We start from the raw sequence: 20207 nt of genomic DNA, 5'->3' as shown, positions 1-20207 counted from the left end.
CTCCCTAGTCAGTTTCTAGTCCTTTCTCCACTTTATATTCCTTCATAGCACCACCTAGCATCTGGCATATTTATTTATTTACTTATTTATTATCTGGGAACCTCCACTGGAATGTAAACTTTCTAAGATCAGAGAATGTGTTTATTTATATCATTATTATATCCCCAATGCTTAGAACTGTGCCCCAATGCCTGGTACTGAGGAGGTGGTCAATACATATTTTTCAAAGTGTAAAATAATGAATCATAGCCAGTTATAGCCAGTTATAGTAACCCTAAAATAATGAATCATATCCAGTTATAGTAACCCTAAATGCAAGCATCTGATGATAGGACCCCCACTGTGTGTGTGTGTGTGTGTATATATATATGCGTATATACACATACATATAAACACACACACATACATATACATATATATACACACACACACACATATATATGTGTGTATATATATGTATACAATTTTGTTATTTACTATTGTGAATCTCCAGGGTGGCAAAAATTAATAGTATCTAGTTTTTGGACTTAGAATGGTGTTTTATAATCACAGAAAGGCCTAAATGACATTTTTAAGAAAAGACAGATAAATGAGCTGTTTCTCATTTTCTTTGAATAATTAGTGTATTCTAAATTCCTTAGGATCCTCCTTGTTCTCACCAGTCAAAGTCTAAATAAAGTTAAATTGGCAGCAAAAAACATCATAATCTCTTTGCTACTGGAAGCCAAGCTGAATTCCCCATCTTTTCTTTGCTTGCTACCAATAATTGAAAGAAAATATTATACCTCACATTTAGACTTACCAGTGGTTAAGCGGTCAGGGGCTGGTCTAAGTAGCAGCCTTCTGGTGCTGAAGAAATTGTAAAGTACATGCAAACAAAAACACACAAACTGGTTGGACACAGTAGGGTAAAGAACTGTAGTGGGGTAAATCTCCCTCACCAGCAGAGAACCTTGTAATTTTCCCACCTCTTCGCCGGAAGCTGAATGCCTGCTGGAGCTGAATTCCTGCTCCATCACCTGTGTGCTGGTGACTGAAATAGGGACTAGCAGGAAGACCCACTCCAAGTTTACCTAACTTAGAACTGAGTCTTTAACTTACCCATACTGATAGCAGATTCCTGTTGTAACCTTTTGTTCTTTGGGTTTTTAAAAAGCATGTAGTGGAAATTTATATTTTAACCTTTGGGAACAGGCAAACAGTGTGGTAAATTCACATGGTTTGGAAAGGGGGAGCTCAGATTGATCAAATGCCAGCACTGCTCCATCTTCTTACATGTCTGGGGCTAATCTGTGGAAAAGAGGCCTAGGTTTTAGGCTCTGGCAATGTGATGGTGTCAAGAAAGATGGGATCTGTCCTAAACTAATGCCAAAGAAACAATGATCTATTCTAGGTATTAATATATGTTTGTTTCCATAGATACTGGATTAAATAGACTAATTATACAAATATCTTTTCCAAATGTATTCAAATTTCATCTCTGATTTGGTAAACCTCCTAACAACTTATTCGATTGTTTTCTCACTTCTCTTTTAACAAAATGCAAATGCTTTATTAAACCTTTAATAAAGATTGAATGAATAGAAATTGAATTTTACCTTGCTGTGGAGATAGGCATCTGCTTTTCTTCTGGGTAGTGAAGTTTTAAACACAAGCAATCAAAGTTTTCTCTCAATTCTAACAATCTACATGTCCCGGAAAACAAGTTTGTACTTGTATATACGTATTTTGATACATTTAGATATCCACTTGAAGAATTATCTCATTGACTATGCTGTATAAGTAGGAACTAACTTATTTTTTAACAGTGGAATTATATCCTCAGTCTCTTTCCAGTACATGCTTTCTGAAGGATGAAATCTGTGTACTTCCAGTAATTCACACTTATGCTTTTATCTTTTATATACTTAGCATTTTGGAGTGTGATATTAAGCCTCACATATGAACTCTCGCTTCACCCTAGCTGGCCAGACACCTAGAACCAACTCATTTCTTCCAACTTCTGAGGGTCAAAACAAGATAGGGTACAATTTGATTATTTCTGGATTGGAGCTGATTGGAGAACGAGCTCCATCAGCAGCAGCCATTGTTCAGATATTTCAAAGTGGAACAGGTTTATCTGTGTGAAGATCAAGTGAGAGTGTGTGTTTGGGGTCAATTAGGGATGAGTGCTTTATGCTCTATTATCTCAAGACATTATTATAATACATAATAATATTCCCCTGAATGTAAGGAAGACATTTAACTTTTGAACATGCATCCCCACGTATTATTTTATTTTGATCTTAAAGGGTAAAACACTTATTATCTGGTTTCTATAGAAAGGAAACGTAAGATACAGAAAAATTTTAGAAGAGAAACTTGCTCATATTTACATAGTTACTCATATACGGAAAATTATCAGATCTAGAATTCAGGTCTCTATGTACCTAACTCTATGCTGAATATTCATAAATCCCCCTTTACCTGTGTTTCATAAAGAACCACATACTGTGGTAACAACTATAATATTCTGTAACTTTTTCCAACTAAGTAATACACTCATATAATGATTCTTAAATATCTCAGACTTTTAAGTGTGAATATACTCTGAATTAACTAAGCATATGTGCCTATAGAGAAACACAACACACTGACACACACACCCTATTTGTGCCTCTTTTTACTTCCTTTATCTATTTTTAGAGCTGGGTCCTCTTGGAATCACTTTCAAATCTAAGTGTGCTTTTATGGGGTAGTGATAAAATATTATTAAAATATTATTAAATTTCCTATAATATAAAGCCTGAACTTTTAGTCATTTCATTTTAATGTTAACACAGTGCATTTCTAGACCATTTAATGATGAAACACATACCAAACTAACAGGTGTTCAGAAAATTTTAACAATTGTGATATTTGGCAATGTTAAAATTACTTTCCTGTTAGTAATTATGATTAGGTATCTGTAGAAGTAGCTGCATGTCAATTTTCCAAATAGACAATTAGTTGGCAAATTGGCCTTTTCTTTGCAATACACACAAAAAAATAACAAAAAGGCCTCTCTTCACATAATTATGTTATCTGAGAGGACCTGAAAAAGAATTTCTTAAGGTAAAAAATTGGCCCATGAACCACCATTTCTGGACAAATATGACTCAGTTTACTCCTTTGTAGGAGTGAATATTCTGGGTGGAATTGGCATTTATTATCATTATCACTGTACCAATAATCAGAACAATGGAGTCCATATTACCTTCTTTATTGACCAGGTATTACCTTGCTTCTTAGTTTTCCCATAGATAAAACTGCATCTGGTGATAGTGAGCGATATTTAACCACCTGGCAAATGTTAAATATTTGCTTTAGGCACAATAAAAACCTTAGTGTTATTGACAGTACTATTTCATGCTGTATTACTATTTAAACATCCCCCACACCTCTCTGACATATGCTTTTTGATTTACCCATGTGACAGTTAATATTGAGTGTCAACTTGGTTGGATTGAAGGATGCAAAGTATTGTTCCTGGGTGTGTCTGTGAGGGTGTTGCCAAAGGAGATCAGCATTTGAGCCAGTGGACTGGGAGAAGCAGTCACACCCTCGATCTGGGTGGGCACCATCTAATCAGCTCCCAGCATAAAAGCAGGGATGGAAAAGGCAGATTTAAAGAGTTTTCCGGCCTCCATCTTTCTCCCATGCTGGATGCTTCCTGCCCTCGAACGTCGGACTCCAAGTTCTTCAGCTTTTGGACTTTTGGACTTACAGCTGTGGTTTGCCAGGGGCTCTCGGACCTTCGACCAAGGACTGAAAGCTGCACTGTTGGTTTTCCCACTTTTGAGGTATTGGGACTCAGACTGGCTTCCTTGCTCCCCAGCTTGCAGATGGCCTATTGTGGAACTTCACTTTGTGATCATGTGAGTCAATACTCTTTAGTAAACGCCCCTTTATATGTAAGTCTGAAGCGGCATCATTGTCTGGGTTAAATACCCGGGGTTCATCATCTTGTACAGAGAAGATTAACCACACAGGCAAACACACACACACACGGAGTGGGTTAAGGAGTGCAAAGCTTAACACAAAGAAGAAAGGAGAGCAGCTCTGGAGAGAGAAACATCCAGAAAGGGAAAAACACCAGACCACAGAAGATTTTAAAGGCAGGCTTGAAGAGGAGGTGTTTGATTTATGTAGGGCCCACAGACCGGTTCAACCAGGTGTGACGTTTACATAGCATGAGGGAAAGCCTAGTCTCCCCACACTATTCTTATTATGCAAATGAATTTTCCACTTGACTGGTGCCATCTTGTCTGCTTCTTACTGAGAGGAAGTGCAGTGTCACGGTTAAGTTGAATTCCAACTTTGCTGCTTGCCACCTGTCAGACTTTGGGTGAATTAATTTGAACTGTGTATTTCAGTTTCTTTAGCTGTAAAATAGGCATAATACTAATTATCTACTTCAAAGCATTCTTGGTTTCATGGAATAAGTTAAGATATGGAGGAGTTCATCTGTCTAAACCCAGGCAGCTTGTGAAGGAAGCTCATGTTTATTCGAGAGCTAAACAATCAGAGACAAACATATGGGTTTTGTCTTTTCTGTTTAAAAATAAATTGGTAAAGGTTAAGCGAATTAACTCCTACTGGGAACATATCGTGAACCACAGTTTCTATAGGTTGTCCTAGAATCTGTCTACATTTATGCCATTTCTTGCTTATAAAAGAAAAGCAGCCAATAAAAGAGTTTTCCTTAGAAGGAAAATCCTGAGATTCTGGGAAAGTTTGGCTACTTTATGAATCAAAATAAAATTAACTCAAATAAATTGGTGAGTTGAAGGTACTTTCCGGTACTTTAATGCCATAGGAAGTGGAACTCTGACTTTGGGGGCATAAGGATCCCCCAACACTCCTGTACAGACACACATCATCATCATCACCATCATCATCATCATATTCGTGACCCACTTTATTTTAAAAGCTTTCTTTATTCATGTTACTTGATACATGGGTGTTCTTCGAGAAATATTTTTCTTAGTCCCCATTTAGAATGTCTGATTTCTCTAAGCAGCTAAATTTCCCATACCAGGTTGTCTTACACACACATATATACACACACACACACCCCTACCTTCTCAGGATCCTGTGAGCCGACTTATGTTTGGCCATAAAAAATCACACTAAGATGTGAATGGTCCGTAATGGCTTTTATTAGTAAATCAGTAAAACAACTGAGAACATACTCCTACCATTCTCAAATGGCAACCTGTTGTTTGCCTAGCTGTTGTCTACTAAGTAAACATGTTTGTATTCTTTGAAGATGTCAATAATGGAAACCCTCTTGCTAAGACACTGAACATCTACTTTCCCAGGTAGAGGACAGTGGGAAGGGCTTTTAAGGGAACAATGGAAAGTTCATTAGTGGAGATGTGAGGGCAGCATTTTAGATGAAATTAAAAAAGGGCCATGAGTGAAAACATAGTGATTTATTTAAACAGTCATATGTATTTCATTTTCCAAGACTTGGTACTCTGTGTAGAATCTGACACCGAGTAAAGATTTCTCACTGGCCGAGATCGCGCCACTGCACTCCAGCCTGGGCAACAGCGTGAGACTCCGTCTCAAAAAAAAAAAAAAAAAAAAAAAAAAAAAGATTTCTCACTGAGTTGTTGATGGAAGAGAGGAAGGGAGGGAAAGAAGAAAGAAAAAATGAAGGATGAAATAAGAGAGTCAAGATTAAGTGTTTGGTCCCCTGTTACCACAATTGTGTTGTGAAGCACCAGAAAGAAGGATTTGTTTGGAACAAAGTGTCCTGTTTCTCTGCAACTAAAGTTAAGATTATTTTGATTCTGAAAGTGCAAAACAAGGTTTTCTTAAGAAAGCAATTTTGACAATCTACTCAACTTATTGGGCGTGAGCAATAGCTTACAGGGTATTTCACTATTTTACTAAAAGTTGAGTTTATCCTTTTTCATTTTGATCTCCCTTTTCAGAAAAGAAACAGTGATCATCCATTTCTTTTTTGTCTTTGTATTTTTGTGTTTTGTTTTGTTTTGTTTTGTTTTGTCGTGGAGGTACTACACTGAGGCTTCACCTCTTCCCAGGGGTCCCATTCTCAATGGCAATTCATCATTGGTTAGGTGGCTTCCTGCCAGGGCTCAAGCTTTCCTTAGTCCTCTCTGGAGACTTGATAAATTTGTGAGTTAGAGAGGAGGGAAGGCTAGGGAGTATAACACATTATCCTACCTCAATAGTTTTTCACTTTGCAGACTCTGGGGTGAAGCTCAAACACACAGGAGTTAGAGAGTGAAGACTCTGGCCCTGACGGATGCCTGCCACTTATTGCTCCACTGACCCAGGCCAGGTGCAACTCTTTAAACCTTGGTCCCTCTGCCTGTAACATGAGATAACATTATTTGCCCCACGGAGTTGCTATGTGGTCAGTGTAGGTCAGGCATGTGCTAGGTCTTTGTGAGCCCCAAAGATGCCATGATAAATAAGTAAAAAGATGAAGATTTCAGAGATGGAGAAGAATTGTGTATATGTGTGTATGTGCATGTGTGTATAAATAGCACATATTACTGATGATCCATGCCTACTTGTGGGATGTTTGAGCAGATTGCTTCAGATCTTAGCTACCAAATGCAACCCAAACAACTTGTAAAGATAAGAAAAGCTCAAATGCACTGCATCTAACAAGGGCCAAGAAGACAGTGTTTGGTGCTTTCCGTATGTCTTCTGTCCCCACAAGATCTGATAACAGTGCTCATGCTGGTCTGATATTGAGTGATTCACAAAGTGTGCACACAATCATCTTCTGCCCAACATAGTGGGCAGAATAGTCTAGGGCCATGGTGGGAGGCTACCACCAGGAGGTCGATTAATTTCCATGTTTTCTTCTCACTCCAGTAATTCCAGTTAATACAGCTGAGAAACTGATGACCCAAACACCCGTCTGTGAAGAAAACTGCAGCCCTCTGCTTTGAAAACTCACACTGAGGCTTCCAGAAAGAGAAAGCTGTTGCTCGACTGATGTTTTTGATTTTGCTAAATAATGTCCTTTTCATCCACTTCCTAGGGATGCCTCCCTCATCCTAAGGAGACAAGTCTAACAAGAGCTGAATGCATGTCTTCTATAATTGTGGGTCCATGTTTATTTCCAATTTATTTCTTGCTTGAAGCATCAAAATGGAGGATTTCAATGATGCAATTATAAATATTAAAATATGACATTTCTAAGAGCTTCACTGACTTAGGAAGAGATTGTTGTGGATTTTAATCCAAACTCTGGAATTTACCTATGATATGACCTTGGACAAGTCATGTTCCCTCTCTAAGCCTCAATCTCTAATATGCTCAGTGTCTCCTCCCTAAAAGTCATGGCTATCTGAAGATTATATGATTATTTAAAAAACACGAAGACATTGGCAGAACATAGTTCAAGAAATATTTTATTTCCTTATGAATTCAAGAGTTTCTATGGGGGAGAAGAACACCACTTCTCATGTTCAAGACAGAGTACAGTTTGGCTCAAACAAATGGAGGAATCAGAATGCCTTCCCCCACAGCATAGCAGGGGAGTAGGTATAAATGATTATCTTTCCTATAGCCATGTATTATCTTAAGTATCCATGTTTTCTAATAATCCCCAAAATTTAGAGGTAGAGAATAATATTACCCTTGCCTTTGAAATATTGATCTATTCTTATCCTGATAGGATGGGAATATATGCCTACAGAGTATATCACCTTTATTAATGGAATAATGAGTGCATGACAATATGCAAATGTTAGAACATTTAAGCCTTCCATCTTGGGGTAATTGTCAAACTTCCAGGAATCAGTAGGAAATAGGGAAGATTTCTGAAGTGCCGTAATCTGCATTTACTGTTGTAATAAGCATGATGGGAACCTCCTTTTCTCTGCTTCAGGTCCACCTGGAGAGGCTTCAGTTAGTAAAACCCCTTGCATCTCTCAATATCTTCTCCTTCATCTCCTCACTGGAGTCAATTGTCTGTTTGACAAATTTGGAAGCAGAAACTGCACAAAAATCTCAACCCTTTTTATTTGTTGGGAGATATTGCTGTCACAGTTTCCCTCTTCATCATAGGTTTAAGAGCCTGCCCCCCAAAGGGAGACCTGAAATATTCCAGAACTGACTTTACCAGGTAATAATTCTGTCTAATTTTACAGCTCAGTATTAGCAAATTATCAGTGCTAAGTTTATAACTTTCTCATCTTTATTAGTTTTAATGTTGGCATTTTGATCTCCAGAGTTTGTCTGACTTCTTTATCTCAGTTGATACTCAAGAAGGAATCTTCAGTGAGGAAAAGAGGGATGTTACTTTTTAACTCCTATAAAACCCAGAAATAGAATTTTGTTTTAATTTAATAGTCAAACATTATAAAGTATGTCAAAACTTTTTTCATCTGTTGGAGGAGGAGTAATGAACATGACCTACATACTGTTATGAGAATTAATTGTAATAACATATACAGTGCATTCTCAACAGGAGTGCTAGCATCCTCTTTAGCATACACTGCTCAGAATTTCACTAGTCAGTGTGGCTGCCAGAGGGAGAGGTTGTCATTGCAGCACTGTCCCAGCTAGGAGGCCGAGCCTAAGAAAGGAAGCTGTAGAGTTCTGGGCAAGACAGTCTTCCAGAGGTGGTTCAGAGAATCTCCCAAAAGCACAAACCAAGTCTAGATTCTTCTCAAGAGGTAAGAGGTGGCCTGATTGGAGGAAGTGGACCTTCAATGGTGTGTTAGAAGGTAAGAGGCGAGGGAGTCAGTAGACCAAGGTAATGTTTAAGAAAGCTGTTCAAATATCAAAGGGGAAACTTGGAGTGATGATAATAACTGCTGTTTATGGAGAACATGTAGTAAGCACTTTACATCCATTATTTAGTTTTGCAGATTAGGAGCTCTTGTATGTTGGCCGTTTCCTTGAGAAGAACATGCCCAGGGTAGCAGGTGTTCTCAGATAAGCTGATCCCACTGCTAAGCCACAGGCTGCTGAGAAATAATCAATAATAAATGACCCTTGTGCTAAGTCATAGAGTTGTGAGGTGGCTTATTGTGCAGCAATAGCTAATTGATGTAGAAGTTTGTCAATCATCATTTAATAATCAAAGTAATTTGTCTAAAGTAATAAAGCTAGTGAGTGGCAGAGCTGGGATTCACATTCAGATGTTTTCACCACAATGACTGTTTTTTTTGTTTTTTTTTTAACCTCTGCATGAGGACACTAGACTATAATATGAAATACAATTTGTACTTGAAGTTCATCTTAGGTGCAAAGCAGAGGTTTCTCAAGCATTCCAGAGATGCAGAAAAATAGACATATGGATTCCCTAGGAACTAACATTGTAAGCTCAATGAGGACAGAAACAGATCTTCCTTGTTCCTTGTTTTGTCCTCAGCAGCTAGCACAAAGTTTGCAGAGTAAGTGTCCAATAAACCCTTGAATGAATGAATTATAAAATTCACTATATCATTTCTACTTTTTTGTGTCTTTCAATGAAAGTGGGGAAGTCCATTAAATAAAGGTATAACTTAAGATATAACAAGAATTACAAATATTATCAGATTATGAAATACCAAAAAAATTCTCAAGAATCTTCCAGAAAAAATTACATTGTTTGCAAAGTCAGGTCTCACTTTGGTGAATCCTTGGAAATGAAATTACTCTTTCCCAGTGGACTTCTCTGTAAATACCAACGTTACCATCTGAATTACTGTCTGGTTACTGTCTAAGTTATGTTGCATGAAGATGTTGGTGGGTTTGTTATGTTGGACTTCTTTGGAGCAGATGGAAGTGTTGTTTCAAACAGTGTTTTCTTTTCCATTCTGTCACCAAAAATTATCTGCCTTAATTTTTATACTGAGTCCTAATTGCCATTGTATCTTTGATTTCAATTATCACAGAAGACAAAAGAAAGTGCTAAACAAAAGTTAAGTGAAATTGAGGATTTGTTGATTTTTTTATGTTTTCTATTTATGTGTCCCCTGCCCCTACTCTTCCTGGGAAGTCCTAAGAATCAAAGTAAATTGACTTCATAATGGGTTTTGATGCCACATAGCTGTTTTAAGCTAGTCAAGATAGCTGGGTCTCAACTTCCTAATTTCCTCATCTAGGTAATAAAAGTGTTGTACTGAATTATATTCAAAGTTCTTTTTTTCTCCTAAAAATCTATGATTCTATGTATGAGGGACCGCCAGATAGGGAGAACTACTATGCTGTTGATCAATTTTGCCTTAAGGCTGAATGATTATCATTGAATTACCCTCGAATAATTATTCTGTGATGGGCACTGTGGTAGAAAGGACCATAAGAAATGCATGCAGGAGGGATTCACATGGACTTAGGGAAGCATCCAAGAAAGAACAAGGGGTCTAAACATTGCTGTTTTGCTCAACAGAAAACACCTGGATGGCATTTCTAGACTGGAATGTTCCATGGGTCCTAGAGATGATGGGCAGAGGGGAATCTTGTTAGGTAAGCTCTTTCAGGTTGCTGGAACAAAGGTGAGTTTAGGTTATCTCAATAAATAGAGATTCACAGTAATGGCACAAGGGCAGAGGAAAAGAAAGAGAATTCTGTCAGCAGCAATACAGTCATTCCTCAGAGGGAAGCAGAATGTCATGATGTATTAAGAACTCTTCAGTGGAGTTCTCCACTGAGTGTGCAAGACTAGACAGAGCGCAGGAAGAAAACAGAGGATTTATTTCCATTTATTTTTATTATTTACTCTTTTACATTGAATGGCTTTCTGATAATATATATCATAAATTAAGATAGACATCTAAGTTAAATGTACATGAATATAAAATATTAGTCATGTATGACACAGAGAATGCTTACCAAATATTGCTTTTTTACATTTCTCAGCCTTGTGCAATTCACTGGATTCATGTGACTAGTCCTGGGGAATAGAACTTGAGAAAAAGTTATGTATATTTCCAGGTTAAGGTCATGTAAAGCCTATGTATGACTGTCCAGCCTCTCTTGTCCCTGAACATGACAGGAGAGCCTGTATGTTCCACTTGATGTGGCCACAAGGTAGTGAAGCTATTTGTCAGTCTGAGTTCCTATGTCACTATATGGAGCAGAGCTCTCATTGGCACTGCGTAAGAGTATGTAAGAAATAAAGCTTTGTTAGGACAAGTTGCCGAGATAATGTTACTGCAGAAAAGCATCAACTCTCCTGACTAATAAAGGGTGCCTACTCAAAAAAAAAAAAAAAAAGTTTCTGATGGAGTTAGCAATCCATTTTTTTTTTTCCCTGACTAACTCTTAGGTTTCCCAAGGGATACAATCTGATGAATTTTCTGATGTACAGACAGCCACTCATCTTTAGTCCAATTTGCTGTGGCCAGGGTATCAGGCTCATAACATGAGAAAGGGATTCCTGTGATCACTTCTGCCATTAGGCAGAGAAGTTTTTGATGAGGTACCTGTGTTTTACCAGAGGAGTTTTCAAGGCCTGTCTAAAATAAGAATGCGTGTAACGATTGCACACAGAGGCATCAAATCAAGGATTAAAAGCTAACAAATAATTGTGTGTTCAAGAACCATATTTATATCATCTCTGCATCTAAATCTCACATGATCTTGATCAATAGAAGGCAGTAAGTAAGTGATACATGGATGAAACAAAAGGCTAGATGAAGAGAAATACCTGCTGAAATTGGTGGCTTTTGCAAAAGAAAGGTGGCAGTTATTAAGTGCAAGGAACCTACCTTTGGTAGAAAGCCAGTCCCCTGGGAATAGCATCTTCTTAATGGAGAATTCTGCAAACATTTTCAATTCACACATTCATAAAACAAATACTTACTGAGTGCCCCTTATGATCTCAAGTCACTTTCCCAAAATAACTGCAAAGAAAATGTTTTCCACTTTTTCTTCTCCATCTAGAAAGATCTATTTTAAAGCACAGGATTATGAATTTGAGCACTGCTTTTCGCACACAGTCACGAATCCAGGCATTTGGTCCAGGCAATGATGGGAAAAGAACGGGTAATGATTTTAACAGAGCCTGCTGCAAACGCCCACTCTTTCTTCCATAAGCAACTAATCTTAGGTCTCAGCAATGTAATATCCCAGTGAGTAGAGGATGAAACTGAAAGGTGAAATGCTGCCAACAGAAGAAGCCAAAAAGAAGCACACTTTTCAAGGATTGTTCACTGGTGTCAACTCAGGTCAGAATAGCGCTGCAGTGGTTATGGATGGTGCTATCTGGCCACTTCAGCTAGGAAGGTGTGATGAAGCTGTTGCTGTTAGCTCTTAATATAATGTGTGGGAAATTTACTTGTAAGTAGAAGAGGAAATTGATGAGAATGCTTTTATATTTGACTTTAATAATAATGTGCAGTTAATTTTTAATAGGATTGTATGGCTATAACTTCAATAAGTTGTCAATCAGGCATTGTCAAAATACTGACTGTATGCTTGGAACTGGGTAAAGACTGGAGGGAAATAAATATAAGTCTCTACCTTTAAAAGGCTTATATTTTTACTGTGAAAGCAAAAATAGCCCAGAGAAAATGATGAATGGATAAGGAGAACCCGGAACAGAAAAATAATAGTAATGACAAGCAGAAGGGTTTAGTGGTCAGTCAGGCAAGCTGTGGAGCCGAAAACCTTGGATTAAAATCCCAGCTTCACCACTCCAAAGCTGAATAGCTCTATGTAGGTTACTTAACCATTTTGCAACTTCCTCGTTTAAAATATGAGGATAATAAGAGTACTTTAATGTGGTATATACCAAGTGCTTAGCACAGTGGCTAGAATGAGACCAGGAATGAATATTGGTTATTATTAGAGGCAACTGATGTCTAGAAGGACTCTTAGTTTGGTTGATCACTTTCTCTCATCAAATACTCTTGCTATCTCATTATCTTTCTGTTAGGATTTACAATTAACAGAGGAATATTGATTTCTTGAGCATGATCTGCTCTGGAACATCAAGACCACTGGTCTGAAATCTAGGAGCTGTGCTTCGCCACTGCCACTGTAGTCTCTCCATGACCTCCCCAGTGTAGTCTCCCTGTGGAAGACTGTCCAAAGGTTAGTTCTGGCCAGGTACAATGATGAACGTCTGTAATTCCAGTACTTTGGGAGTCTAAGGCAGGCAGATCACTTGAGGTCAGGAGTTTAAGACCAGCTTGGCCAACATGGTGAAACCCCTTTTCTACAAAAAATATAAAAATTACCCAGATGTGGTGGTGGGTGTCTGTAATCCCAGCTACTTGGGAGACTGAGACAGGAGAATAACTTGAACCTGGGAGGCAGAGGTTACAATGAGCTGAGACTGCACTGCTGCACTCCAGCCTGGGTAACAGAGTGAGGCTCCATCCCAAAAAAAAAAGTTTAGTTTTCTCCTGGGATCACCAAAGTTTTCCTAATAAATAAACAAATGAAAGTCAAAGCCTTTATTACATCATACCTTCTTCTGTCTCCTTAGAGCAAAAAGCCTCTCTTCTCCTCTGCACATATCTGAATCCTATAGAACCCAGGATCTGGGGCCCAGTACAGGATCTATATATAGAAGTGAGGTGGAAAGAAGGAATGGATTTATTGAGTCGTGAGTTATCTTCAGTCAAACTTCACATGTCCTGACCTTTCTGAGTTTTAACTATAAGTGGGAATCTGGCACATTCAGTAGACATGGTCCCTTTTTTTCCAGAAGATTCTCGGATGACAGCTAGTTAGCAATGGTTAAGCTTCCTCATTGGCCCGATCAGTCTCAAAAAAGAAATGCTCATCAAAGCTGCCTGCATTCCTGACCCAGGCCTGACTATCAGCTATTCCTCCCTCTGTGTTGGAGCTTTTGATCCTTCACCTTCACTTATGTGACCAAATCTTGTCCACCTGGTGCAGTTTATTCACATTGCCTGCCTTGGCCCTAGAGACAGAAGTCACATTTGAGGATAGCAGCAGTGAGGTCCCTCCAGCCCTGGGCTGCCCAGTTTTGGACTCCCATAAAATAGATATTGCGTGTGTTTTGTTTAAGTCAATTCTGGTATTTTTGTTATAGCAACTTAGCCTGAGTAATAACAAATATAATAAATTCCTAAATTGTTATGTGTTCTGATCGTGGCCTTAGATTTCTAACCTATTTAATGAAATGATTTAAACATAGAATCTTTCAAGGTGTCTCCAGATTAAACACTATAAGACTTATGTCCTGGAACCTGGCAGGTATGAGGAAATGTTGTGTGATAAGTTCTCTTCCCCTGAGATTTACCACTGAACCCAACAGAAAGAACATAAAGAGCATCCTGATAAAGAACAATAGCATGATTGCTGTCTGGGCCTCTCACTTTACCACTGTCCAGATTGCTAGTCTAGAATCCTAAATATGCCTGACTTGGAGAAGGACACCTTTTGTCCTTGGAGACTGAACTCTTGAGTGCTGCTTTCCTGTTTTTAACCGCACGGAGAACTCTGATTTGCATAGCACGTAGACTCAGAGTTCTAGAGGCTCAGATAAAGAAGTTCCCTTAGAGACATCTGCCTCCTCCTTGGCTCCAGACTCACAGCTTTACCTTAACCTCTAATGTCAGTTGTGGAGACTTGTCCTGTCTCCTCCTTCCCTCCCACCTTTCTGACCATCACCCCAGTCATCCTGGTCCCCACCACCAGCACCATCAATTGGCCCTTCATGCCAAAAGAATAACAGACCACAGAATTTTAAAGTACAAGTGACAGAAATTTAAGAAACTTTATTTTTAAACAGTGGACTTTTAAACATAAGAAAGTTTATGTAAAATATCATACATATAAGATATAACAGCAGAGCTCCTCAGGTTAAACAGGAGGTGGAGACCTAGAGACATATGTTATTCTTTCTCCTTGTACCCACGATGGCTCCTGAAACACCTCCTAGCTATGCTATGCTTTTCTGAACTGAGATTCACAACCACTGGTCTATTCCAATCCTCTTCAATTTACACACAGGAAGATTAAGATGAAGAAAGGGTTAATGACATGTCCAGGCCTCTTGATTCCAAGGCCAGAGTTCTTTCCACTAACTGCACTGCCAAACCCCTCTTCCTCATCAACTTTATCATACCTATGGTACACTGAGACTCAGCAAACTTGCTCAAGAGGTATCTTGGAAAAAAAATAAGTTCCTTTAGATATGTATTTTTAATCCATGCATTTTCTAAAGTCAGCAGAATCCAAGCCCCCAAATATAGCCACAAGGTCATCAAAGTTCATTTTAATGAGCAGTGATGTTGTTTTACCTGACTCCCCTCTTCAATGCATTAGGAAGAGGGTGTCTAAGTTAAGGCTGATGAAGAACAGACCACAGAGTCACCTGCATCACCTTCCCATCATTAGAGTTCATGCTGTTAAGATTCTGGTTGCTTCTCCTTTGTTAAGAATGGCTCACCCATCATCTACCCCACTGGTCTGTGTCCACCAGGACAAAATATCCTGTAGTGACTATAAAAGCATCCTAGAGTCCTACAGACTCACTTTGAGAAGTTCTGCTTTTATCTTCTAGAACAAAGGCAGCCAAATCTTTTCTCTAAAGATGGTAATTATTTTGGACTTTGCAAGTCATATACAGTCTCCGTTACATAGTATTTTTTTTCTTTTCTCTTTTAGTCAGTTCTGTGGTACAGTTCTTCGGGTGGCCTTGGACAAACCCAGTTTTCCGCACCCACCCTTTCCTGCGTGTAGATTTTAGAATAGCTGTGCTGGGATGTAATATCCTAAGATACGGACTGCCTGAAGCAGCCTGGGCCTGGCCTTGTTCCTGTCTTGCCCTGTCACCCAGGCTGGAGTGTACCCGTGCGATCTCGGGTCACTGCAACCTCTGGCTCCCAGGTTCAAACGATTCTCCTGCCTCAGCTTCCCAAGTAGCTAGGATTACAGGCATCCGCCACAGCGCCCAGCTAATTTTTGTATTTTTAGTAGAGGTGGGGTTTCACCATGGTGGCCAGGCTGGTCTCGAACTCCTGACCTTGTGATCCACCCGTCTTGGCCTCTCAAAGTGCTGGGATTACAAGCATGAGCCACCGCGCCTGGCGGAATACAACATCTTTATTTAAGGAGGAACTGACTGGGATGGCCCATCATTTGTTCCTCCCTACCTCAGAAGCAGGATATTCTTTAAAGCTTTGCCCAGTGATTCGGCCGAGCGCGGTGGCTCACGTCTGTAATCCCAGCACTTTGGGAGGCCGAGGCGGGTGGATCATGAGGTCAGGAGATCAAGAGCAACCTGGCTAACACAGTGAAACCCCATCTCTACTGAAAAGAAACCAACAACAAAAAAATTAGCCAGGCGTGGTGATGGGCGCCTGTAGGCCCAGCTAGTCGGGAGGCTGAGGCAGGAGAATGGCATGAACCTGGGAGGCGGAGCTTGCAGTGAGCCGAGACTGCGCCACTGCACTCCAGCCTGGGCAACAGAGCGAGACTCCATCTCAAAAAACAAAACAAAACAAAACAAACAAACAAACAAACAAACAAAAAAACGCTTTGTCTAGTGATTCATGTTGCCCCTGTAGTGTATAACCCAGGACTGGCTCTTTGTCAGGGTCCTTCAGCTGTGGTGCAAGAGGGGCACATGCAATTGATCCTCTATCCACCCCAGCAGCTTTCTTGAGGCTGGTGGGGAAGGGACTGGCTCACAATGGATCTGAGACTCCTTTTGTCTCTTGATGCCTATTTGTAAGTAATCAACCCACTTCATATAACTTGTTGTGTGTGAATGTGTTCTCTCTCGCCAAACTCAGGCCATTGGTCAAACTGTAACCCAAGATGCACCAGGCAGACACGTTTGGACTCCTATTCCTGACGGTTGGCATAGTGATGATCTTAGCTCTTCTCCATGCAGTGGGATTCCTCCCTCGGGATTGGTAATTAGTGAAACTACTCTGGAAGCTCTGTAAAAATATAAAGAACATTTTTAGTTCAGGGTTGTACAAAACCTGCTACAGGCCAAATTTTCAAAATGGTAAAGTCCTACTTTTTTTTTTTTTTTTTTAACAGTTCTTCTCTCAATTTATCTCTCTCTTCTCACATTTTACTATGAGCAGCAAGAAACCACAAAGCAGCTTGGAAATCCCCTTGCTAAAAACCAGGCTCATCACTTTCAGCTTCTCCTTTCCACATACGTGCAGGAGATAATTTCACTAAGCATTCTTTCACTACCTAATAATGAGGACCCTTCCTCTAGTTTCCAGATGCGTGTTCACCACCTCCTCCTAAGCCTTCACCAACAGCACCCTCAACGTTCACATTTCTCCTGACAATCTGTTCAAGACAATTAAGGCTTTCCCTGTTATACTCTTCAAATTCCTCCAGTCTCTCCCCTCTGTGTAATTGCAAAGCTCCTCCTACATGTTTAGGTTTTCATTATAGTAGCACCCCACTTCCAGTTACCAAACTCTGCATTAGTTGCCTATTTCTGTATAATACATTGTCATAAATTTAGTGGTTAAAACTACATCCATTAATTATCTTGTTGTTTAGGTGAGTCAAGTGTCTGGGCAAGGCTTGCCTGGTACCTTTGCTCCAATTCTCACAAAGTATCGGCTAGGGCTCTTCTGATATTCTGGGTCTTCATCACACCTCACAAGGTTGTTGGAAGAATTATTTTTCTTGAATCTGTAGAAGTCATTGTGGTTGCTCCTTCAAGACCAGCAGGAGAATTTCCCTTTAGGTTTATCTGACTTCTTCTAACAATTCATCTGATGAGGCTGTGCTCAACTAAGAAAATATCCATTTTGATTCACACAAAGTCAGTTGATTAGAACCTTAATTACATCTGCAAGATCCATTAAGCTTTGTCATATGAGGTAAGCAAATCATGGCAGTTGTGTCACATCATGTCCACACCCACATTCAAAGATTAAGGATTATACAGAAGAGTACACCAGGGGGTGGGAACAGAAATCTCAGGAGACATCTAAGAATTCTGTATACAAAGCTCGAAAAGATGTTTTAACAAGTTTAAAGGCCCAGTACATTTCTCCATTTTATTCTCACATGAATTCTTTTAAAAAAATTTTTCCTTCATCATGCAAATTATATTAGGCTTAGTATATGGACTAAATTAACCCTACTTCTCATTGTTATAAATCATAGCTTTAATATAGAGTTCTAGTCTGGAACTTAGGAAATTTGCTTTTTTTAAAATTAATTTAATTTATTATTATTATTATCATTATTTCTTGAGACAAAGTCTTGCTCTGTCGCCCAGGCTGGAGTGCAGTGGCGCAATCTCGGCTCACTGCAAACTCCGCCTCCCAGGTTCATGCCATACTCTTGCCTCAGCCTCTAGAGTAGCTGGGTCTACAGGTGCCCACCACCACACCCGGCTAATTTATTATATTTTTAGTAGAGATGGGGTTTCACCGTATTAGCCAGGATGGTCTCAATCTCCTGACCTTGTGATCCTCCCGTCTCAGCCTCCCAGAGTGCTGGGATTACAGGCGTGAGCCACCGCGCCTGGCCGAAATTTGCTTTTTAATCACAATTCTGTCCTAAGCTGACATGTTGAGTATTCTCAGGGAACGGAGCCGCATCTCACTGAGTTTCTATTTCTTTTTAATATATTGAGTATCTTACTACCAGCTTTTTCTTTTAGATCCTTGGTTCTTCGGTTCAAATATTTCTCTATCTTGAGGTATAATTGTTTGACAGCATATTTATTAATGAAAAGCAGACTTAGTGAGTGAGGGTGACAACAGCCACAGGCTACCAAAGATGAGAGAAAAGGGGAAAGGTTGAGGGGGCTAGAGTTAACCTCACCCTTTATTGCCCAGAGGAGACAGGCTCTGCTTGGGAGTTTGGATTTGGAATCTCTTCCCGGAAGAGATTTTCAGTGAGCGTCTCAGGAAGCAAGAAGAATGTGTGCGCTCCTAGTCCACATACTTGCCCCTCTAATCCTGTGACTGAAATAACCTTTTTCTTCACAGCATCTGAACGGAGAGTATGAATATTAGCTCTGCCATTTTCATGATTAAGTGGTTTTATGGTACAAAAAGTTAATCCAAAAAACTAGGAGCTTAGAAGCTAGAGGTCTTCGTCAGTCAAATTTAAAACCAAGTAAGATACCCTCCGTTTCTGTATGTACTAACTTCAATCTTCAGTTTTTAAGGGATAATACAAATTTTAATCAGCCCATACATCTTTATGTTGGAACATTTCTTACAGATATGATAGCAAGTTCTGTGGCTAAAGTTTTCTGCCGAAGTTGAGTCTGTCGGATAAATGACCAGTTTGCAGGCCTTTCTCCAAATGAGGGCAAGTCTCTGTGGAGACAAGGAGGGGGGTTGGTCCCGGAATGGGTGATCGTGTGATGCAGTGTTAATTGAATACGGCTGTTCCAGGCCTGAGATAAAATTGATGGGCCCCTTTGTAGTCTGAAGATGCAGATTCTGAATGAACATTATCTGCTCAGAGTCTATTGAGCTCCTGAAGCTCAGTCCAGACTGATTCCCGTTCAAAGACAAAGGGCAAAGAAAGATCCTTAGAGTAGAACAAATAATCTTATGTTGTTACTGACAGACTTCTCCACGGTGAGCTATTTAGGCAATAAAGTGGAGCTATATAGAGACTGTGTGTCTAGGGTTACATTGTACTCTAGAGAATAGTGGTCAAATACACATGCATGCACATACACACACAGATACACACATACACATGCACACACACACACGTTTAATAGACAAGAACTAATCTGCAGGAAAACTACTATAATCTCCACTTTACAGATGAGATTAGTGAGGCAGAGAGAAGTGAAGCAACTTTTCAACGATCACTAAATTGTGTGTGTATGTTTCAAAGTGAGGAGAATGGGAGCGATAAGAAGCAAAGTGTCTAGATATCTAAAGAAATGTTCTCTCCATCCATTTCCTTGAGGGCATGCACACTTATGGCTTACAGTGGTACACCTGGAAAAGATGGCCTAGTTCATCTGTCTTGTCAAGATAAAATTTAAGGGAACATTCAAGACTTGAATTACACATTCCCATGTCAAGATCACTGTGATATATGCAAACTAAATTATAGGCAATCCATCAAATAAATGCGAAAAACTTCTGAATTTCTGTAGGTTCCTCCAAAGAACTAGATTTAACAACATTGCCTTTTCCTTTTCGGTGATGGCCTGAACCCTGGTGGACTCTGACAAAGAGCAGTATACCCATATTGCAAGGTTTCTCAATGACAGCACAGTGGACATTTTGGGCTCGGTGATTCTTTGTTGTATGGAGCTA

General features: G+C 39.5%; 1 long non-coding RNA gene across 9 annotated transcripts in view; it reads left to right on the top strand.

Moving 5' to 3' along the window:
* The first annotated feature begins 3406 nt into the window (after positions 1-3406).
* Positions 3407-20207, top strand: part of LOC144333614 (uncharacterized) — a 31549-nt gene continuing 14748 nt past the window's right edge. For 2 of the 9 annotated variants that reach the window (XR_013402505.1, XR_013402504.1), the window contains exons 1-2: positions 3407-3896; positions 6880-13038. This is a non-coding gene — a long non-coding RNA (uncharacterized LOC144333614). The remainder of the gene's footprint in view (positions 3897-6879; positions 13039-20207) is intronic. The other 7 variants (XR_013402510.1, XR_013402509.1, XR_013402511.1 and 4 more) reach the window with 7 other exon arrangements.

Source organism: Macaca mulatta, chromosome 13 (genome assembly GCF_049350105.2).
Source record: "Macaca mulatta isolate MMU2019108-1 chromosome 13, T2T-MMU8v2.0, whole genome shotgun sequence".
Classification (NCBI taxonomy): Eukaryota; Metazoa; Chordata; class Mammalia; order Primates; family Cercopithecidae; genus Macaca; species Macaca mulatta.
Note: the sequence above shows the minus strand (reverse complement) of the source record. Positions and strands in the feature narration are given on the sequence as shown.